General features: G+C 46.4%; 1 long non-coding RNA gene across 2 annotated transcripts in view; it reads left to right on the forward strand.

Annotated features, from left to right (window-relative positions):
• LOC135108399 (uncharacterized) overlaps positions 1–21454 on the forward strand; it is a 329608-nt gene that overhangs the window by 50036 nt on the left and 258118 nt on the right. The window lies entirely within an intron of this gene.

Here is a 21454-nt window from a genome sequence, read left to right on the forward strand (position 1 = left end):
CGTCCTTCGTGATGCTCCAGCCGCCTGTGATTCCTCGTCCGGCAGTCCCCGTGTCCTTGGCCGGGGGGGAGGTGCCAGTACTGTGTAATGCAGGTGTGTTCGCGGCCATCAAATCCTAGAAAGGCTGTTACACGCCGATAATGAGAACAGCCGCTGTGGTGAGAACTGTCAACCTCAGGCGACATTATTTGGCGGCTGGCGCCATCACCATCCATCGTTCACGACACCATGGCGAGGCACCAGCTTGGCCTCCGCCGTGCTCGCTGAGCCACGCAACAATTGATTCTGACTTTCGACAGGATCACGACCTGCGGCGACATGGGATCGGGTCACCTGGAGGTAGTGGGCCGTTATCATTTTAGGCTGTACTTGTTGTGTTGATCCCTCACTGCTGTCATACTCCCTTCTGGCTACTTGCTAGTCCCGCGACACACAGCCCTACTCACCGAAACACGGCACGTGTTCCGTTCTCAGGTGGGTGGTGACTCCCTCCCCATGGAGTCTAGCATCGCGAGGCAGCAGGACGCGGATTGGCGCTGCACCTTGACCTGAGTCCCTTGAGGCTGTGTTGTGATTATATCAACTCTCCATCTTATGCTGCTTGGTCGTCAGTCAGTGTGCTTATATAAACCTAAGGTGAATATGCCTGACAATCACGTCGAGACACTTGTTCATAGACATTGCGTCCAACCGAGCCCTACATGACCAGCGAGGCTCATTTCATCCGTGATTGCTTCTCCTGTTCTAAGGTTTAATTGACTTACACTTTCGTGCAGGAAAGGAAAAACAAAGAAAAAAAGAAATGAAAGAAAAGGGCTCCGTATTGTAGTGAGCCGCGCTGCCAAAGGGTAACTTAGATGATGGCTGGTCGTTTCATCAAAGAGTTGAGACTGAGTGGTGATACTGTTTGTGAAGAACGCTGGTTCCCTGAGAGGCTCATGTGACATCTGCTGATTGATATCTGTGGTTACGGTGACCATGTTACTGCAGACTCGCCAGGATGGGGTGTCTCCACAGGTGGTGGCGGTGGTGGCGGGGACGCGGCGGCACCGTGAGAAAGCCGGCCTCCAAGTGGGGAACTTTCAGGTTGAGGACCACTGTCCGTAGTTTCATTTCCGTTTTCTTTCGCTCCTCTTTCTCCCTCTTCCGTTTCGCCTCCCACGCCAGCGTCACCGCCTTTGGCCCATCGCTCCCTCGTGTTCTAACGTCCTGCCGCTGCTGCTGACAGCGGACGCCACCGGTCCTGGCCAACAGATCCGGCACCGGACATTCTGGCTCAAGGGCCACATCGCTCACTTCTCCCGAACATCGAGTCACTTTCATGATATGAAGTGAAATGACTTGTGGCACTGCAGTACACTGCACCGCGCTGCGTTTGGACTGAACACACATCAACAATTATGTATCCACAACTGTGACCACAACCGTAAACTTTACGGTGACCTGAACTGCGGCCACGCACGTGCATGTCACCCTCCTCGCGCCACAGCCACACACAAGTCACTGGCCGCACTACTGACTGTTTCCTCCTTGGCAACTTCCCTGTTTTTAATCACATAATTGCCAAATTAATCACTAATAAATTTCAAGCATGAAAAGTGCAAAAATGAGAGGAGCATAATTACTCATGGATGATATTTGACTTGTGCGAAGAAGCGAATTTCAGGTTGAATGTTAATAGCAGTTTTGTAAACGTTATTTATTGTACGTGATCTGGGCACGTGTGAATGATGGTCATTCAATAATTTTACAGTAGAAATATTTCATCGCTGCACTGAATAGTGAACTGCTCGTTTGATCAATGCTGCAGCCAGTCGCCAGACCCTCCCGCCGGCGTTAATTGGTCCGCCGCTCTGGGCTGTGTCTGGGACCAGCACATCCCGCCTACCTCCCAGCCACGGACAGGGAGCGGAGGGCTGCGCGGGGCGAGAGCAGCCACGGGAAGGGCTGCTGGGTCTGAGGGTGCTGGGTCTGCTGCTAGACATGGCCTGGTGAGGTGGAGCCGAGAAAGGAGTGTTTACGTCACGATAACAATGTGTCTAGAATCTCTTCATCAGACGCTCTCACACTCCAGTGGTATGCGATGCCATGTACAGCGTGACCCAAAACTTCACTCGTGGCTCTCTACAACACAGCGTGAAGCCTTGCCCTCCTCACCACATCCCACAGGGCCACACTCCGTGGTGACCACACCCAGCATCACTATATCACGTCCTATAAGGGCACGAAGCGCCTCCTGCCTCTCTTCTCGTCTGGTCTGGTCTGGTCTGGTCTGGTCTGTTCATATACTGCAAGTTTCACCTGATAATTTTTTCACATGGAATTCCACATTCGAGATTTTCCCCATAATGATTTCTCCATGATAGCTTGTTAGGTTTTAGTTTTGTGACGGATGACATTTTCGTGGGTGAAATTTACCTTGGTGGCTTTACACCCAGGCACAGCAGCTGCCTTTTGCTTACAACCCACACGAAGCCAGAAATTGTGTTTGTCACTCGCGATGAAATGAGGATGCCAGCCCCGTCCCGCCACCTGTTTCCCCGCGCTCTTTGTAGCCCCGTGTTTCCCTTTGTAGCTTGCATTTGCCCTTTTATAATCTGTATTTCCCCTTTTGTAGCCTGTCTTCCTCCCTTTGTAGTCCTTTATTTCCGCCAGTGTAGCTTGCATCACCCCTTTGTAATCTGTACTTTCACGTCCGTTGCTTGTCGATGCTTGACTTTTCGCCTGCACTGGTCGTCTCGGCAGTACCTGCATTCGTTCCTCACTCGGCGCGTCTTCATTGTAGTCGTCACTCTTGCGTCCTATGGTTTTGACATCTTATTTTTTTGAGGTTGTGTGGCTCTGAAGGATCTGTCGTTTTGTTACTTCGCTGATCATTCTTAGTTCGTTACCTTCTCCCCCTCCTATCCTCACCTGGCGCCGTCCTGTGCCTCTGCCAGCTTCCATTGGCACCCACCACTGCCCGCCGCGTCAGACTCAGCCAGTGTGAAGTACTTTTAATGGCCTGCCCCTCTAGTCTTTGTTTCCATTTATTTCTATTTTCCATGTCGCTTTATCTTTTTTGCGTGACCTCTGCTTTTTCTGCATGGCTGACAGTTTTATTACTGACGTGAAATAGTGGTGGTGGTAATATCTGAAATCAATTAATGGCGGCATTTCACAGTCACGTACTCCTTTTTATCTCTTTCATTAATGATGCATTCCATTGCACTTGGTGTCCCCTCCACTAACGCGGCCTTGTGCTCGCTCTCGCCCTCGTCCTCCTGCCTCACACGCAGCGCTGCCTTCGATCTCTCGCCTCCGCTGTACTACCTGTGGAGCGGGTGACCTGTGACTGCCAGGACACGTTGGCCAGCCTTTCGTATAACTCAAGGTCAAGGAAAATGAAAGTGGTGTATGATGAGGGAACTGAGGGAATCAAATCATGCGCCGCCCCGCCCTCCATCCCCTCGCCTGGACTGCGCTGCCTGTGGAATGGGTACCCTGGGACTCCTTCCTGGAAAGATTAGTCCGCCGTTCATGGAATTCAGCGATAGGGAAGAAAATGGCATATGATTAGAGAACACAAAACACGTCTTCCAGGTTTGTTCTTTTGTCGAGTGTGATTTTGTTTCATGTTCCAGCGGTGCGAGTCGAGTAATCGTAATCTTATTTGCCTCCATTAATCGTGACTTGTACTTTTCCTCATTCCTAATCCTGAGCTGGTGACGGTCTTACAAAACTTTACTGCTGATGCACTCTTACCATATCGGAGAAATTAAGATTGAGGGAAACTGATACAAAAAAAAAAAAAAGTGAAAGTAAATATTTAGCTGACTTGTGATCACGTGTATACAAGGGCAGCGTACGAGTATAATCCCATCAGTGGCTGGGAGTAGACTGCCATTTCCTCCCACACGCTGCTGTTCCCGCACGACGACTGCCATTATTTATTTTCTGCACGACCTGCTTGACCATTTCTCCATTTACTCATCTACATATCAGGATAGCAAAGGCGGGTCTTCAGAAACCGTGACCCGATTCAGTCATTCCAAGCCAGCTCTTCATTTTCACATTTTCCTTAGTTGTAATTGTCGAGGGCTAAACAAAGAGCAGTGTTCACTTGATTTTCTTCTTAGGACAAATCAATGGCAGTACGATGTCGGTGCGTGCCAGGTGTCATTAAAATTCGATGCAATGCTGCCTGGCTGGGGTGTGGCTGGGGGAGGTGGCGCGGGGCAGGGAGGGCAAAGCAACACCGTGCTGAGCTGAAATATAACCGACGAAATGACTCGAGATCAAATTGGTATTACTCGTATGTTATGCTGACAGAAATGCACGGCCTGGAAACTTTTATGATATTACTGAGCTTTACGCGCACACACACACACACACACACACACGCTCGCTCGCTCGCTCAGGAGTATAATAGTAGTAGTAGTTTCGTGAATAGTCATGATATTCTTGCAAATTTACGTATTGATTGTTTAAAATTCTTGAGGGTGCGAGGAGAGAGGGAGCCGCACACCACTAATGGAGAGCCGCGGGCCGCCATCAGGGTGACACAGAGAGAGCAGCGCTGCCTTATAGTTTGGCTTGCAGCGCGCCATTCCAGACCCTTTCCGTGAAGCGTCATGCAAGGCTGCGTGCTCACCTGTGCTCGCCTGCCTTTATGTCTTTATTCTCGGCAATGTTTACTCTGTCATGATTGTTTCTTGATGTGTCACCTACGCACCCCCCCCACCACCACACACACACGTCTTTTAGGTTTCGCCACCCACCCCCATAGTTCAGGTTGGCTTTTCAGAGACGAGTGAACAGTTACTTAATTGCTGTTCTCTGTCAGCTGAGTTATGTGTGTATGTCTGTATTGTGCGGAAGGCTTCATCCTCACCCGTAGGTCAGGATGTAGTTTGTGATCACACACACACACACACACCAGCATGAGGAGCCATTAACCCAGCCACAGTCCACGATAGCGATGCAGCAATGAAACAGCACCGTTCTAAAAGTGAAATGAAGTCCGCTTACAAAATGATCAATGGCGCTAGTCTATTACTGACGACTTGAGTGTGTGGTGATGCAGGCCAGACCACAGCGGACGTCCTTGTGTGGCCCGGCACCCGCATTCTGAACCACCTCACGCGGAACCCAAGAGGCGAAGCTGGCCCGTGCAACCCACCAGTCCTCCCGTAGAAGGGGCAATCAGGGAGTGGGAGTGAATGTTAGTGGTGATGGTCGTGGCCTGCTGCTATACATATACGAGGCGGCCTCATGTGTGTACTGGGGATCCGTGGAACAGCAGTAGTGGTTGTGGTGATGGTGGTGAGAAGAGATGTTGGAAGTGTTGATAGTGGTAGTGGTAGTTGTTGTTGTTGTCGTAGATGTAGTAGTAGTGAAAATGGTAGTGTTAATATTATTATTATTATTATTATTATTATTATTATTATTATTATTATTATTATTATTATTAGTAGTAGTAGTAGTAGTAGTAGTAGTAGTAGTAGTAGTAGTAGTGGTGGTGGTGGTGGTGGTAGTGATGGTGATAGTAGTAGTTGCAGTAGTAGTAGTAGTAGTAGTAGTAGGAGACACCGCGTCACATCACACACCAGTATGGGCGGGCACTACAAAGCTCTCGTCCACCCTCGCAGTGTCCTCCCTCGTCATGTGCCTTCAAGTCTCAGTGGCGCGTTGGGCGAAGCAGCAGTTAGTCCAGCAAGCATGAGATCTGCCACTGGTCACACAGCACCACCGCCACTTGTACACGCGCAGTCTTCATTTCACAATTATCAAATTATTAAATAGTCTGAATATGCGTAACATTCTAGTCATGCCTTTCCGGAGAGAGGAGGAGGACAATATCACCAAGGCGACGGCTTCATTAGAGGTGTCCTGATAACTCCTCACACTTTCTCTTCATCAAGTTTTGCAGGCTTCGCGGTGTCAGATCTAATATGTGTATCCAATCTCCACCACCGAGGTTTGCATCTTCCTCACCCAAACGCGCAAGTGCCGGAGGTTACACTCAACCTTCATATTATGTTTCGTCTCACTTTCTCCTCCTCAGCTTAAGTCCTTACGTGGCTCTCGCCGGCTCTTATATTTTCCGTTATCTTTCTCTGACTCATGGGTAATTATCACCTTTCAGTAATTACATACGTGCTCTACATGTCTTATCTAATTTTGCCATGGAAATATTTACCATGAATTCTAAAGCAAAGAACATACTGATACATTTTCACTTTACTAATATTTCCATCTTCGGATATTTCAATCGTTACAAACAGCTTTGAATGTTATTCTTTGCTGAGAAGTCGGATGAAGCAGGGCCAGGGTTTCGTGTCCCTGGTGATGTACAGTAGTTAATGCAACACCGTACCTCGAGTTCTGTTTTGCCTTATACATTCGGCCAACACTTGTAGCATTTTGGCATGTCATCATTTCCTTATTCTGCTGGATTTTTTTTCTCCGCTATGCTTTCATCACACACACACACACACACACACACACACACACACACACACACACACACACACACATCTTGACCACCGTGTGCTGTTTTTCAGTGTAGTGAAGTGTGCGAGCTTGTGACATTTTCTCTTGGAAAGGGGACCAAAAGTTAGTTACTGTAGTCTTCTTTCCCACCAAGTGACTGCTGCTGGCCTGTCAGAACTGAAATTCTCTGTGTACAGCATTACAAAGGCGATTAGTGTTTACCTGGAGGCGTGTGTGTACATTCCACACACTTTCTCTAATCACAATGCTGAGCACCGCCGCTCTCTCCTCATCAGCACACAGAAGCAGCTCACGCAAAGTACTGTAGTCATCCATCACTTGTAATTCCCGTCGTACATATTTTTGCCAGATTTGTTCTGCTACTCTGGAAAAAAGAAAAAAAAAAAAATCTGTGATTATGAAATGTCAGAATATTACAAACTCCATCACTTCTCATGATTTATGACACGCAGTTAAAATATTTTTAACATTTTTGCTTATCTTTTCCTTCTTTTTTTTTTTTCAGTTCAGAGAACACCACAGTGATATATTGGATTTCTTATTCCCTCTCCCTCTTTCTCTGATTCAGTCACCAGTGTTATCAGAGTCTCTCAAATCATGTTTTCCTTTCCCTGATGCTGACCCTCGAGTTCTTACACAGTCCTAACAGAGTCCTTCGTGTCGTCTCAATCTGTGCTCACACTCTGCTTCCTCAAAACTTTCGTGTCTTTGTCTATCGTCTTCCATTTTCCTTCTTGGAAGTTTACCGACATTCGTCCTGTGGCAAGGAGGAAGAAACATCATCGCTCTGATCCCTTTAAGAATCTGACTTGCGGCGTTAACGTCCTGCCTTTTTCAAGTTTCGGGACTCTCAGGAGAAAGATTCTCAAGCACCTGTCGGTTCACAATCTTTTATCTGATCGACAGTAAGGACACCGCGAAGGGTGATTCCTTGGCTGTCCTCTTGCTGTCTTAATCGAATCTTGGTCATCGTCTTAAAGGAGTTTTTCTGAATTCTTCGCTGGGGACACTGTCTTATGAACGTTCTTTGATCAAATCTGGCAAACTTTTTTTTTTTTTCCAGCTTCCACCTTACCGTAACTATTTCTCCTTCTGGAAGTCTATCTCAGATTTCTCTTAGGGCATAATTATATTTGTTGCTTTTTGTGGGCACCATACTTCGCCTAAAGTTATCGAAAGACAAATTTTAGGAAGTTGTGTTCTTTTATTTATTGTTTTGTTATCGCTCGCCAACGATCCTCACGCAACTCGCCGATCTATCCATTTCATTACTGACGGCTCTCCTGAATGCTCAGTCAGCTGTCAGACGCACCTCCTCCTCTCCAAATGGAAATTACTTGACTGACGAAGGGACGTTATGGGGTTCTTGCCTTTGATCTTTTGTGCAATTTTAGCAGGGTGAACCTTATGATCCTCAGCGCCTTAAGAGTGAGTCCCTTCACCAGATTGATTAGACTCACAATTCAGTCTCCATCTCACCTTATCATTTCTTGGACACCGAGCATTTTTAAGTTGTCTTTCATGAAAAAAAAAAAAAAAAAAAATAGATAACATGAACTATATATCTTCTCCAGCTAAATGATACGCCATGATTTTTGGTTCCTCTCCCCGTCCTGATGCAGCGCTGTACCAAGATCTTGTCTGTGCATGAGTGGAGTCTGAGGGTCGTGGTGACAACAGTGCTTTTGATCACAATGACTGACTGTCCGGTGCTCTAATGGTCTGCCGCAGTGTTGCATTGTTTGACATAGTAATTTTTGCCTCTGTTTTCCCTAGTAATTACCTCTGAGCTGGATGACCACATGCTTATTCGCATCCCCATTACGTCCACATGGCTTATAAACTTCATCTCCTCTTCTGCCTAATTCGGAACGATACTTTTTCCTTATATTATTGTTCGTAAGAGACAAATATTGGTAGACTTGCTGTACCAAACTGGTCTTGCCATTTCGGTACTCTTCTGCCGTCTGCTCCTCGACAACCACCAGCTTATGCTCCGTAAACTTCTTTGTTATTCTTTGGTCAGATTCCTTCACGTTGTTGTTGTAGTTATACCAACTACAACTACAACAGTATTGGTTATCGCCACTGTTACCTCTGTTATCGCTCCTACTACTACTACTAGTACTACTACTACTACTACTACTACTACTACTACTACTACTACTACTACTACTATTACTACTACTACTACCGTCAAGATCACCACCACCTCCACCACCACCACCACTACTATTACTGTACTACTACCCGTAACGAAGACGCAGCAGGTCGTTAACGGAACAGGAGTGCTTACGTTTGTTTAAGAGTGTAACGCCCTCAGTCCTTACCTGCTCACGATACATTTGCCACAAAGCCGCTTCTCACCATACTCAGCATACTTCTTAATGTTGATACAACGTTCCGGCCTAAGGAGATGGACTGGCTCCCGAACACTTCTAATCTTCCCTCCTTTGACAGAAGTCGGTCCCCTACTCCCCTGATTGACTTCATGACCAGGTAGCAGTCCCTACAGCCAAGTGGACAACCAATGCCGCCTGTCCCAACCTGGATACCTGTCGTATTTGGAGTCATGGTGGCCCTGGTAGTGGTCGTCTCCTGCACATGCATCTATCTCATCATAGAAGGCCGGAAGTAATATTAAAGTTATACTTGGCGCTGGTCAGACCTCATCTAGACTACGCTGTGCAGTTCTGGTCCCCACATTACAGGAAAGATATAGGTCTATTAGAATCAGTACAGAGGAGAATGACTTAAAGGATACAGGGGATGAGGAGTATTCCTTACGAGGCGAGGTTGAAGCTGTTAAATTTACATTCTCTAGAGAGACGTAGGTTAAGAGGGGACCTGATAGAAGTCTTTAAGTGGTATAAGGGTTATAACAAGGGAGATGTAAGCAAAATTCTTAGGATCAGCAACCAGGGTAGAACAAGAAATAATGGGTTCAAGCTTGAAAAATTTAGGTTTAGGAAGGAGATAGGAAAAAATTGTAGTTAGTGCTAGGACACTAGAGAGCTTTAAGAGAAGATTAGACAAGTTTATGGATGGGGATAACAGATGGAAATAGGTAGGTGTGATTCATACAGGGACTGCCACATGTAAGCCTGGTCGCTTCTTGCAGCTTCCCTTATTTCTTATGTTCTTATGTTCTTACGACCTGCCAAAAGAACGACGCAGGAGGAGGCGTGGCAGTTGGTAACGGTTCCCAGGCGACGCACTCCCTCAGGGCCTCAGGGACGACGCCTTCCTAAAGCGGGAGGCATGTTGGGACCCAGACTTCAGGAAACAATTCTGCAGTGAATCGAGAAATAAGCCCATGAAGCGAGCAGTGAGGAAGGCAGGACAACGAGAAACGAGGAGTGCGTAATCGCTCACGCCCCCACAGCTTCCAGCCATGATGGCGAGCCAGAATGGTGAAGTGATCGGACAACGACTGTGTTAAGACTGAACAGTGAACATAAAGAATCCAGGAGGAACTTTGAACGCTGCTGACTATAAACAAGTTAGAGCTTCCACTAGTTCACTTATTTTCATTAGTATTAGGAACTTAGAGCTTAATTTGGTACAATTGTAATTAATAAATTAAAGAAAGCTGTTCTTTAATATCATCCAGATCCCAGAACATGAAGAGTAAGTAACGTTACCTGGTGAGCCCTCGCGTCACAGTGACAGTGGTCTAGGGCTTGCATTATAACAAGTGTAACATCACGAACAGTTTTATTTTTCAGATCTCTCTCTCTCTCTCTCTCTCTCTCTCTCTCTCTCTCTCTCTCTCTCTCTCTCTCTCTCTCTCTCTCTCTCTCTCCGGCGTTATTGATGGAGGGAGATAGACTCTTGCGCAAGTTTTTAATTGTGTTGACAGAGAGAGAGAGAGAGAGAGAGAGAGAGAGAGAGAGAGAGAGAGAGAGAGAGAGAGAGAGAGAGAGAGAGAGGGAAAGAGAGATGTGTGTGTGTGTGTGTGTGTGTGTGTGTGTGTGTGTGTGTGTGTGTAAGAAGCCATATATGTATGTTTGTGTCCTTCATGTTTCCGAACACACACACACACACACACACACACACACACTAAAAATATCCTCCACCTCCGACTTCTTTCACATTTCTTCTTTTATTCCCTCTTCCTTCTCTCCTCCTCCTCCTCCTCCTCCTCCTCCTCCTCCTCCTCCTCCTCAACTCCTCATATTGGTCTCAGAAGTTTGCCTCCCCCTCCCCCATTCCCCCTGTTGTCACCCTATTACAAGATTAAGTCAACACACGCGGGAGGGAGAGAGAGAGAGAAGGGAGGAGGAAGAGCAGAGGGGTGATGAGAGTGGAGGGAACGAGGGGAGGAAAGAAGAGAGGGGAGGAAACGAAGATAGGAAAAGTAGTTACATGTCTACAGACACAGACAGACAGACAGACAGACGGGAGGACACACACACACACACACACACACACACACACACACACACACACACACACACGGGCGCACGCATAGTTTTGACGGGTCGTATAATTAGTTTGGTAAAATTTGAATAACATTTGTAATAATAATAATAATTATTATTATTATTATTATTATTATGGTGATTATAAGGATGATGGTGGTGATGATGACGACGGTGGAGGATACGGTGGCAATTAGGTAGCGGTAGTAGTGTTCGTAAGGAGTGATGACGGCGGTGGTGGTGGTGGTGGTGGTGGTGGTGGTAGAGGAGTGAGATAACCAGCCTCCGGCCACCCCAGCTTCTGAGTTCCACACATTTATCAGAGGCACAGCCGGCGTGGTAGACCGTGACACACACACACACACACACACACACACACACACACACACACACACACACACACACACATTGTAATACACACACCTAGCGGCGTGGAGAACGGTGCGTAGGGACATGATAGAAGTATTAAAACTGGTAAACGGAATAAACAAAGGATAATTGACGTTCTCATAGTAAGCAATCCGGACAGAACTTGAGGATATACTTAAGGTCGATAAGTTTAGGTTTAGGAAAGAGATTGATAAGAACTGGTCCACAAACAAAGGTGGACAAGTGGAACAGGCTTAGCAGTCATGTGGTCAGCGCCAACACGCTAGGTAGTTTCAAGAGAAGGTTAGATCATTATATGAATGGGAAAGACAGGTAGTAACAGGAAGTTTGGCAAGGGGAGGGCGTTTACGAGCTGCCCAGTGTAGGCCAACCATCCTAACCGGCTTTTTTTTCTAATGTTCTTATAAATAGTAGTAGTAGTAGTAGCAGTAGTGGTAGTAGTTCATCAACTACAGTTTTACAATAAAGTTATTACAAAAAGCTGAATTTGGAAAGCGCAAAAATCCTGCAGTCCACGCTTGTATCAATCACAATATGAACGCTTGACTTGAGGTTACTTAAATGCGTAATACAATTCGAACTAATTATAACTCTAAAATAAACATTCTAAAATGAACTGTAGTCACGTAAAACAATAAAAAGCACACCTTTCCAAAACGCTGAAAAAGCGTGAAAATGCAAAAAAAAAAATAAATAAAATAAAATAAAATTCCCAAACAAAACGAAAAAAAAACAAAGCAGAAACACCACTTTCCAATATATATATATATATATATATATATATATATATATATATATATATATATATATATATATATATATATATATATATATATATATATATATAAAGGAAGTAAAAAAAAATGGACATTAAAAGGTACAAAGCATAACACGCTAAAAAGAATTGGGGAAAAAAAGAAAAGGAAAATATATATAGCATCATCATTCTTAAAATTTTGCACGTATAATGTAGAAGCAAGGCGGAAGCATAACACACGAACATGTTACGCTGGAAGAAGAGCTTTTAATGAGCATCAAGAGAAAAAGATGGGATGAACATGACAAAAGCACACATCATTCATACAAAGACAGTATACCATAGATTATTTTACATGTTTTGACTATATATCCGTGAAACCATAACTCTCAGCTTTTAGGGAAATGACCATGAGGTAACCACACGGGCCTCTGTTTGAATCTGACCGCATTCGCACAAACGCTGATCAAGTGGGAGACGACCCCGTCCTCGTCTGTTCCATCGGCCTGTCTCGCATGCCAGTGAATGGACGCGTTATCTGGATCGAGTGAAAGCTGTTCGGTGGTGTTCACTTACGGTGTGTGCTCGTGTGTAGATACGTGATGCTTGGAGTTCAGGATTTATTTCTTGATATCTTACTCGACGTGATGAATTATTATGAAACACACTCAATCATGTCTTTATTGTGTCTAGGTCCTTTAAACACACACACACACACACACACACACACACACACACACACACACACACACACACACACAGTATTACACAAATTTGGCGGCGTGGTGAACCGACACACACACACACACACACACACTGTAATACACAAATCTGGCTGGGCGGCGGCGTGGTGGACGCGGCGGGCGGCCTGTGAATAATTGGTATGTAATTAGGTTGTTTGCATGCGATAATTGACCCCAGGTAAAATGCTGCCAGTGTCACGTGTGTGTGTGTGTGTGTGTGTGTGTGTGTGTGCATAAATAGGAGGCCGGTGAAGTCTTTGAAAACGCTGTGCTACCAAAATTTAATTGCTACCTTTATTGTCAAATGCTGCTTGTGCCTTGCTGCAAACTTATTCTTACTATTCCTTTGACGGCGGTTATTTATTTAGGTATTTATTTGTATATTTATTTATTTATTCATTCATGCATTTACTGTCTGTCCATCTGAGTGATAGTCAGGGAGCAGGTCGCCGTGACGAGAGCCTGAGTTGCAAGATCATTAACCTTACTATGTCAACTGAACACAAGAAAGTGATCAGGTGAACGTCATACCTGCAATAACGCATTCCCATCTTTACTGACGCTTTTGCACAACCAGTCATCCCTGCAGGTCACAGAGACGCTGTAATAAATTTGTTTCAGGAATGAAGGCAGGACCTCGTGTGTGGCGTTCTTCATAGTTTTCCCTGTGTATTCCGCCATCTGACCCTGTTGTTATGGTGCCATTAAATCAGTCAGTGGTAGTGGTAGCTGTTGAGGTTGGTATTGTTCTTTTGTTCTTGTTGTTGTCGATACTGCTTTTGGTATTGTACCAGTATTATAGAAATACAGTAATGGTGGCATATGAATACATTCGCAATTTGAAATATCGTCATCGTTGTGTTCAGTGTCCTTGTGGTCGTCGTCATAATGGCCGTGCCCCAATAGTCAGCAGTCCCTGGCAGGAGCAGGGGGGCAGGGCGCCCCTTGCCACACAGGTGCGCGGCCTGCAGGAATCCAGGGCGGGGTGGCGAGGGCAGCGGCGCGGAGAGAAAAATTCAGACCACCTGCCGCTGAGGACTCAGGTGAATTCTTGGCAGCCTCTGGCTCGATTGGCTTCGTGGGGGGCGGCAGGAAGTGAAGGCACAAAGCCGCTCAACGCCGCCGCGCGCCGATGACGCCGTCTCTCTCTGCGAGTCGTGAGGCGAGGCAGCGAATGTTTGGGAAACTGAACATAGTAAGTTTTAAGGCTCAAGACGAACGTGAAGAGACAAAGCTAAGCCTAATTATCCTGGCCAGCGCCGAGCAGCCTAGCAAGCGGCGGCGAGGACCAGCAGCGGCCTATAGTCCTCGCGATGGATGAAGGGCGTCGCTAGGAAGGTGCCGTGGCGCTGCTCAGGGAGGCAGCGTCACTCGGCAGCCACTGATGGCACGGCCGGTGTTGGAATGGTTGGGGAGGGTAGGCCAGGAACGGAAGGAAAAAAATTGGCAAGGAACTCTCGGGCACAGTCGCGGAATTATTGCGATCAGAAACATGTAACAGATTGTATTCCTCGCTGCGGAAGGCAGGGGAGTGCTAAGCGTGGGAAGAGCCATGCTGAAGGAAGAGGGCGTGGCTTGCCCCCTGTCAGGCTCGGCGGTGTCTTGCTGGCCGCCGCCCTTAATGTCCACCTCCCCAGCACCTAAAGGCTTCACGACGTCATTACACACACGCGTAATTTTATCCTTATTGTTTATTGTCGGGAGGGCTTGGCTGTGAACACCATATTCATGCCGCTTCCTACAAAGTCTCCCTGGAAATGGAAATTTTACTGAAATGTTATATTTGAGATAATGGCTCCATTCTTTCCAATGATTCCAGTGTGTTTTTACTGTATTGGAAAATGGCTCCCCAGTCCGGGCTTCGGCTGTTGACTAATGTGAAACTGCTTAAAAATACAAATAGACGTTATCAGATTTCTCCCTCGTGAGCAATAACAGGCTGGGCGAGGCTGGGGCGCCGTGAGCCTCATCCTGACACACACACACACACACACACACACACACACACACACACACACACACACACACACACACACACACACAGCCTGAAGGACATGTCAGCACTTGGGGTGGCGGTGTTTTCACTCCCTGGATAAGGATGTAGGCGGTGATGTAAATATAAAGACCGATAAACATAATGAAAGCAAGACCTGGAGGCAGAGCCTAGAGTGAGGCGCTGCGCGGCCTCCCCGGGGACTGAGGGAGGGAAGCAGCGGCGCGTGAAGGCATCCACTCACACCTGCCCAAACATATACTGCAGGAATTTTAATAAATATTTCTCATTTCACGAACTCCTGTCATAGTCACCGCTGCGTTCAGCTGGAATCGTTAAGATAATGTTGTATACATTTGTAATTATTTAAAGGGAGGTGCACGGCCGAGCTTTGCCGCCTGTCCACTTCACCACTGGGTTAGGGCGTGGTGCCGCTTGTGGATCTAATGGCATGGGTGGCGGCGTGGCAGGGAGTGCGGCCAGGGACGGGGCGCAAGGCAAAGGGGCGAGGAGTGCGGGGCGCCAGGGCGCACGGTGGGCGTCCTGCACTCCAGTGATAACGCCACTTGAAATTTCTCAGCGTCCTTGACAGACCTTCCTGACGGGAGCTTCGCAACTCTCATAGACTCGCTACATGATGCCTGACTTCTGACTTCCCACTACCCCAGAATAGGGAAGAGAAATCCTTGTGGCGTTCAGCGTCTCAAAACTCAATTTCTCCACCTGTCAGCCGCACACAGCCTTCCACATAGCTGCGCCTCTTCTTTAATGACGCACAACTCGGTTCACCCTCAGCATGCGGCATTCTGAGCGTAGCTATACAAGGAATCTGGACCAGAAATTCAAAGCTCATCCCTTGCTGAAGTATTTCCGATTAAGTAAAGCTTACTCAACCGTCCACTGTTTAGTTCCTTTCTTCTTTTTCTTTACGCATCCAAGCAGGCGTCGATCCAGTACAAAGGCCTCTGTCCGGCCCGTATTGACGTGTTCATCACATTACGGGCTGAGTGAAGCAAGCACCACATCTTGAAACTCTTACAGGCTCCAGTACTCGTAGTGCACAACATACCATTTCTGACACTGTACAACTCCTCCTCCTCCTCTTCCTCCTCCTCCTCCTCCTCCTCCTCCTCCTCCTCCTCCTCCTCCTCCTACTACTACTACTATTGTTAGTACGAACAGCATCAACAGCAACAACAGCAGCAGCAGTAACAGTAGTAACAGTAATAGTAGTAGTATTAGTAGTATTAGTAGTAGTAGTAGTAGTTGTTGTTGTTCTTGTTGTTATCATCAATGTTGTTGTTACTTGCGTTGGTGATGGCTGTGGTGGGGGGAAGCTGTCTTGTTGCTGTTGTTGTTGTTGTTGTTGTTGTTGTTGTTGTTGGTGGTGGTGGTGGTGGTGGTGGTGGTGGTGGTGGTGGTGGTGGTGGTGGTGGTGGTTAAACTAGAATTAGAAGCAGCAACATTATCAAACATAACAGCAGGAGTGACAACAGGATTAACAGGAAGAGAACGGCGCGGAGATAAGATTCAAGCAAACACTGTCCCGCCAAACACGAGCACCAAATGTTGTGTCGCTAATGTTTGTACAAAATTCGAGAGGCAATACCACATTCCTGCTTTTGGCGTCCGTGTACAGAGGAACCCAGCGCTCGATCCTCGGGACTTTGTGGAAGCAGCGCCAAAGCCACGCCTCCTCCAGGATATTGTGTTGGCGCAGACTGGAGAGGCGAGCAGGAGAGGCTGTCTTGTGTATCTTCGTAATTCATGACTTGTGCCTCCAGACTGTTCCTTGAAATTTCGCTGTCATCTCTCTGACCATTCACAGGCTGTAGTGGAAGCTATTCGAGGTTTATGTTCATTATTGTTGTCCTGATTCTACTGAGAGTCTAAGAAGACTCCAGTAGCATCAACAGAAAAAAAAGATGAGAATCTGACTTACGACTGTGGCCTTTAAGAATACTGTCTAATGAGAGTGTTTAGAATACGACCCTTTTATCTCATTGTGACCAACTATAGGCCTCTCTCTCTCTCTCTCTCTCTCTCTCTCTCTCTCTCTCTCTCTCTCTCTCTCTCTCTCTCTCTCTCTCTCTCTCTCTCTCTCTCTCTCTCTCTCTCTCGCGGGTGATGACAACAAGTGTGGTGGTCACTGCAGTGACTCACTCTTCCTTGCCGATCTTGGCGCTGAAGGCTTGTTGCTCCTGAAGGTTCCTGCGCCTCACCATTGCCACGAGGCAGCGAAGGGTGCTGGCGCGGAGCACGGCGGCAGACAGCGAACAGGCGGCACAGCAGAGGGAGCAGCCAAGCCTGCAGGAGTGACTGAGTGGATGCTGACGAGAATGGAGTGACAACACTTGCACACGACTCACTCGTGACAGCTGGCAGTGGCGGCTGTGGTGGATATACACTTGCCTCTCGGCCTGCATCACCTTGACCCTGGACCAGGACCTGCCTGTCCTGTCGGCGAGGGGGGGACACTGCCAGCCACAGAACACGCAGCGGCACACACAGGAGGGAGCCGTGCGTGAGGTGAACAGAAAGACGGGGCCAAAAGGCAGCCGAAGGTCACACATCTCCGCCACTCTGTCGGTCACCGCAGGCATCACACGGGGCAGCAGGACAGGAGCCCCGGCAGCTAGCACCGGTGGCCTTAAGGTGTTTGCCGCCTGCGTGACCTACCAGGCCACGCGAGCAGCCTGCCTGACACACCTATTTTCCTTCCTTCTCGCCGCGCCGCCACACGCCGCGTCGTCTCCGTCGCGCGCTGCCTCTACAGGTAGCGTGTTGAGTTCATCGAGTGAAGTGTTAACAGTGTTTGCTGGCTGACTCTTGAAGGCTGTGGACAGGTGACTCCTGAAGGCTGTTAACAGATTACGTTATCTAGAATACAAACACACGGAAATCTGTGGAGCTATGTTGACTTGAGTTGAAGCTGTGGCGTCGCTGGCTTGTCTTTCAAGGCATGGCGCTGCGCCCCTCACGTGCTGTGTGCCGTGCGCCGTTGTCTGTCAGGGAGCGGCGCTGCGTCTCTCACGTGAAGGAGTGACGAGCCACGAGTTTGTCCGTATTTACTGGGAGAGAAGAGATTGCTCCAAGGAAATTTGCTTAACACGCCGCAATCTTGAGTACTTAGGATGAAAAGACGGGACTGGTTGGGTTGGTGGAGGCGATCTCGCACACACACACACAAATTATGTTCCTCCTCTTCTCAAACACGGACCACAATATGCAGGACTCCAGACATGATACACTCAGTGTGTGGCAGGATTCGTGCTGTCATGGCGGCAACTCGGTCTTATAATGCATGTGTTTTATTATTTTCATGGCAACAGTGAGTAATTGTTATTGAATCTTTTTGGGCGGCAAAACAGATTCACGTTGCTGAGAGTGAGAAAGTATGAAAATAAAATGTGTGAATCCTTTAAATACATGCATGTGTGGAGTGTGGCAATGTGCAGTAATGGAGAGTGCCAGTGGAGTGCATTGTGATGGAGAGGCGATCTAATAAATATTCCACATCACCTGCTGCATTTTTTTAGAGTACATCGCTGAGATTACTTCACTGCACATTTAGTAGATTATTTAATCTTTAAAAGTAGAGCAGTGGGATTTGTTTATTTATGAGAGGGGCGCAGGAATGCCATTACTGAATTTATGAGAGTACACCAGCTACGGGGCTCTGTTGATAAGACTACGGCACTGAGATAATTTTTGCATTCTTTATTGGCAAGATTACACGTGAGATTACCTTATTGGGAAGAATATACTTTATTTTGTTTGCTAAAGTAGAACATACTGTTACTGACTAGATTACAATAACGGTTATATGATTTTACCTTTAGGACAATAAGTACCTACAAATAAAGATCTTCAGTTAAAAAGAGTGAATGTGTGTAATGATCACTGTAGTCGTATCAGATTGCCCTGAGACTGATAAACACACACACACACACACACACACACACACACACACACACACACATCACCAGCATGTAAATGACGTAGTGTATTCTCATATATTGGCTCTTTTAACTCTTTCCATTTTCTGTGACTCACACAATATCTCTTTGGGCTCATTTTCCTCCTCGTCTCGTTATGTTAGGACACGCTAAGCTCAGCCGCAGCCTCACGCGTCGGGTTTGGGGATGGTGCTGTAAATTCCTTGCTCTGAGTTGAGTGATGGGCTTAAAAGTTAATGCGCTTACTTATCTACTATTAGGGAAACTAACACACATACACACACAGTTTTGCGTTTTTATTACTCAAGCTTGTACCAGGCTAGACTTTTCTCAATAGCTCATACAGGGAATGAAGTAGTTCGTAAGGTGGCCGGCTTGCGGTTAGTGATACAATTACGTAATATGGAAGGGAGGTTTGCAAGGTCTCCCCTAACTTATGAACCTGTACTCAAGGAATCGAAGAAAGGTTTTTATCGTGTCTGATTTCTGATCCTATTATGTGCACGGCGGGACACAGAGGAAGGGAGTGAAAAGAAAGCTCAGTGCGGAACAGCAGAGTGAAGAAAGACTAGGGAAGCGGCGCTGTGAAGGCTGCTCATTGACCTTCAGTGGTGTGAGAGGGAGGTCGCTGTACAGAGGAACACAAAGGAAGAACAAGCGGCAGCATTATTTACAAGGTTTTGTGATACGCTACACTGTCCAATCTAAAGAAAGAGATGAAGGATGGTTCAGGCGAAAACTCTTCGTCTATTCCTCCCTCCATCTGTTGCAGGCAGGAAAGAAAGAAAGGGCGTGTATCATAGAAAAGTCTTCCGGAGATTTTTATTGAAACAAAATAATAGCTATCACTGGTGTAACTACAACTCAGGATGAGACGAGCAGTGCTGCATCATCAACAACAACTTACAAGAAGCAATACTTCATGATGGCATTGGAAAGGATTTAACCTTTGTACTATAACACATTAGAGTCCAAGTACCTGGGAAGGTTCCAGACCTTAACGATTTGAGTGAAGGTTTTTTTTTTTTACTTCTTTTGACGAGAATCTTCTATCTAAAAACGGTTATTATCTTGCAATATATGGTCATTGCACTGTAAAATTCTTCTAGTTCACCATGCATTCTTCATTTCGACAGGCTAAATAAATTCACGAATACGCTCAAAGCCTTGTGTACGTGAGTAAAGTTAATTTCTCAGCTTAGGAATTATTTTCATTATACTTCATAGTACAGTCTCGCTTTTCTTCGTCCACCATCCAGAACTGTCATCACAAACACTGACACTTTTGTATAGAATCAGCAAGACCCTGTCCCCTCACACCGCCGCATGAGACACGAGTGCGCCTAATCACTGCTGACACGCACCACGCCTGGGGTTAATATTTGTTTACTTTGGCGGGGTAGTGATGAAGAGTGAATTTGGACGTAAAATCAATGTTGCATCATTAAGTTTGTGCATGACTTGTTGTGGTCGATGAAAGGCTAGTATTTCTCAGACTAGCCAGGAGTGCAACTTCGATTTATGCGGCGACCATCAAGACCAAACCTCCGCTCTGCATTCAGCCCAAACCTTGAGACACTTCGGGCTTTCACAAGGACTATTTCCAGAGACAACAGAGATGATTAGATAGTTCTCATGGATATATTCCCCACTGATAATGCATAACCGTTGTTGAATTATTACCAGAATCATGAGCACAAACTTAGATGTCCCAAAAGCCGAAGAATGAGTGGATGCAGTCGCAGCATGAGTGAGGTCCGCCTGATGCATCGCCATTACCTTTTATCTTGCCTTCCCGCCATCTTCTGTCTGTTTTCTCCTTCATCGGCATCACTCACGTCGGTAATCCTCGGTGTTATTACTGAATTACGTCCGTCTCATGCTGACTGACTAAATTTTTTCAGGTAGAATTGTATATTTAATTGACATGTACAAGTAGGTCATTACCATGGCATTTCTCTTTGAAAATCAGTTAGGAGGTATTACGTGGCAGTTACTTAATAAAAATGCGACATTAATGGCGTATATATTGATAAAGTATATGATTTGCCACGAGGATGGTGCGAAAAAACAGTCGAGTCTCATTACGGTCTACTCACATTAACGAAAATAACACATTAAAAGCATGAGCCACTCGTGACGGTAATAGAAGCGCCAGTCTGCAACAGCTCTACTACATCTCCACTACATCTCTCCTTCAGCACATTTAGCAAACACGCGGTGGAATGCGTACAAACTCTGCCTTACATAAATAAGCTTTATTGTCCTTTAAATAATGAATGAGGTGCTGACTGCCCTATTTCCAACATTAATACTATGCTGTGGTGTTGATTCTCTCACACTGACTCACTGTACGTCTGAGAACATCAATATAAGTCTGGAGTTGAAGTAATGAAGTGCGTGATGCAGTAAGAACAGTGCAAGATAATAAGAACAGTGCAAGATAACCTGCCTGGGAATCACTAACGTAACATGCGAAGAGGTGTGTACTTGTGATGTATCTTTGTGGAAATATATACGCTGTAAAGAATGAAAAAAATAAAAGAATTACAGCAAAATATTAAGTCAAATTAGGATCCCCCTCATTGTCATTACGGTGAATTGCAGTGAGTGTTCCTGCCTCAGTCTGTTCCGTGCCCTGGGGAATGCCGTACTGAGGACTACAGTGGTGTGGTAAGGTTTTTAGTGTCATA

This window comes from Scylla paramamosain, chromosome 17 (assembly GCF_035594125.1).
Source record: "Scylla paramamosain isolate STU-SP2022 chromosome 17, ASM3559412v1, whole genome shotgun sequence".
Lineage (NCBI taxonomy): Eukaryota > Metazoa > Arthropoda > Malacostraca > Decapoda > Portunidae > Scylla > Scylla paramamosain.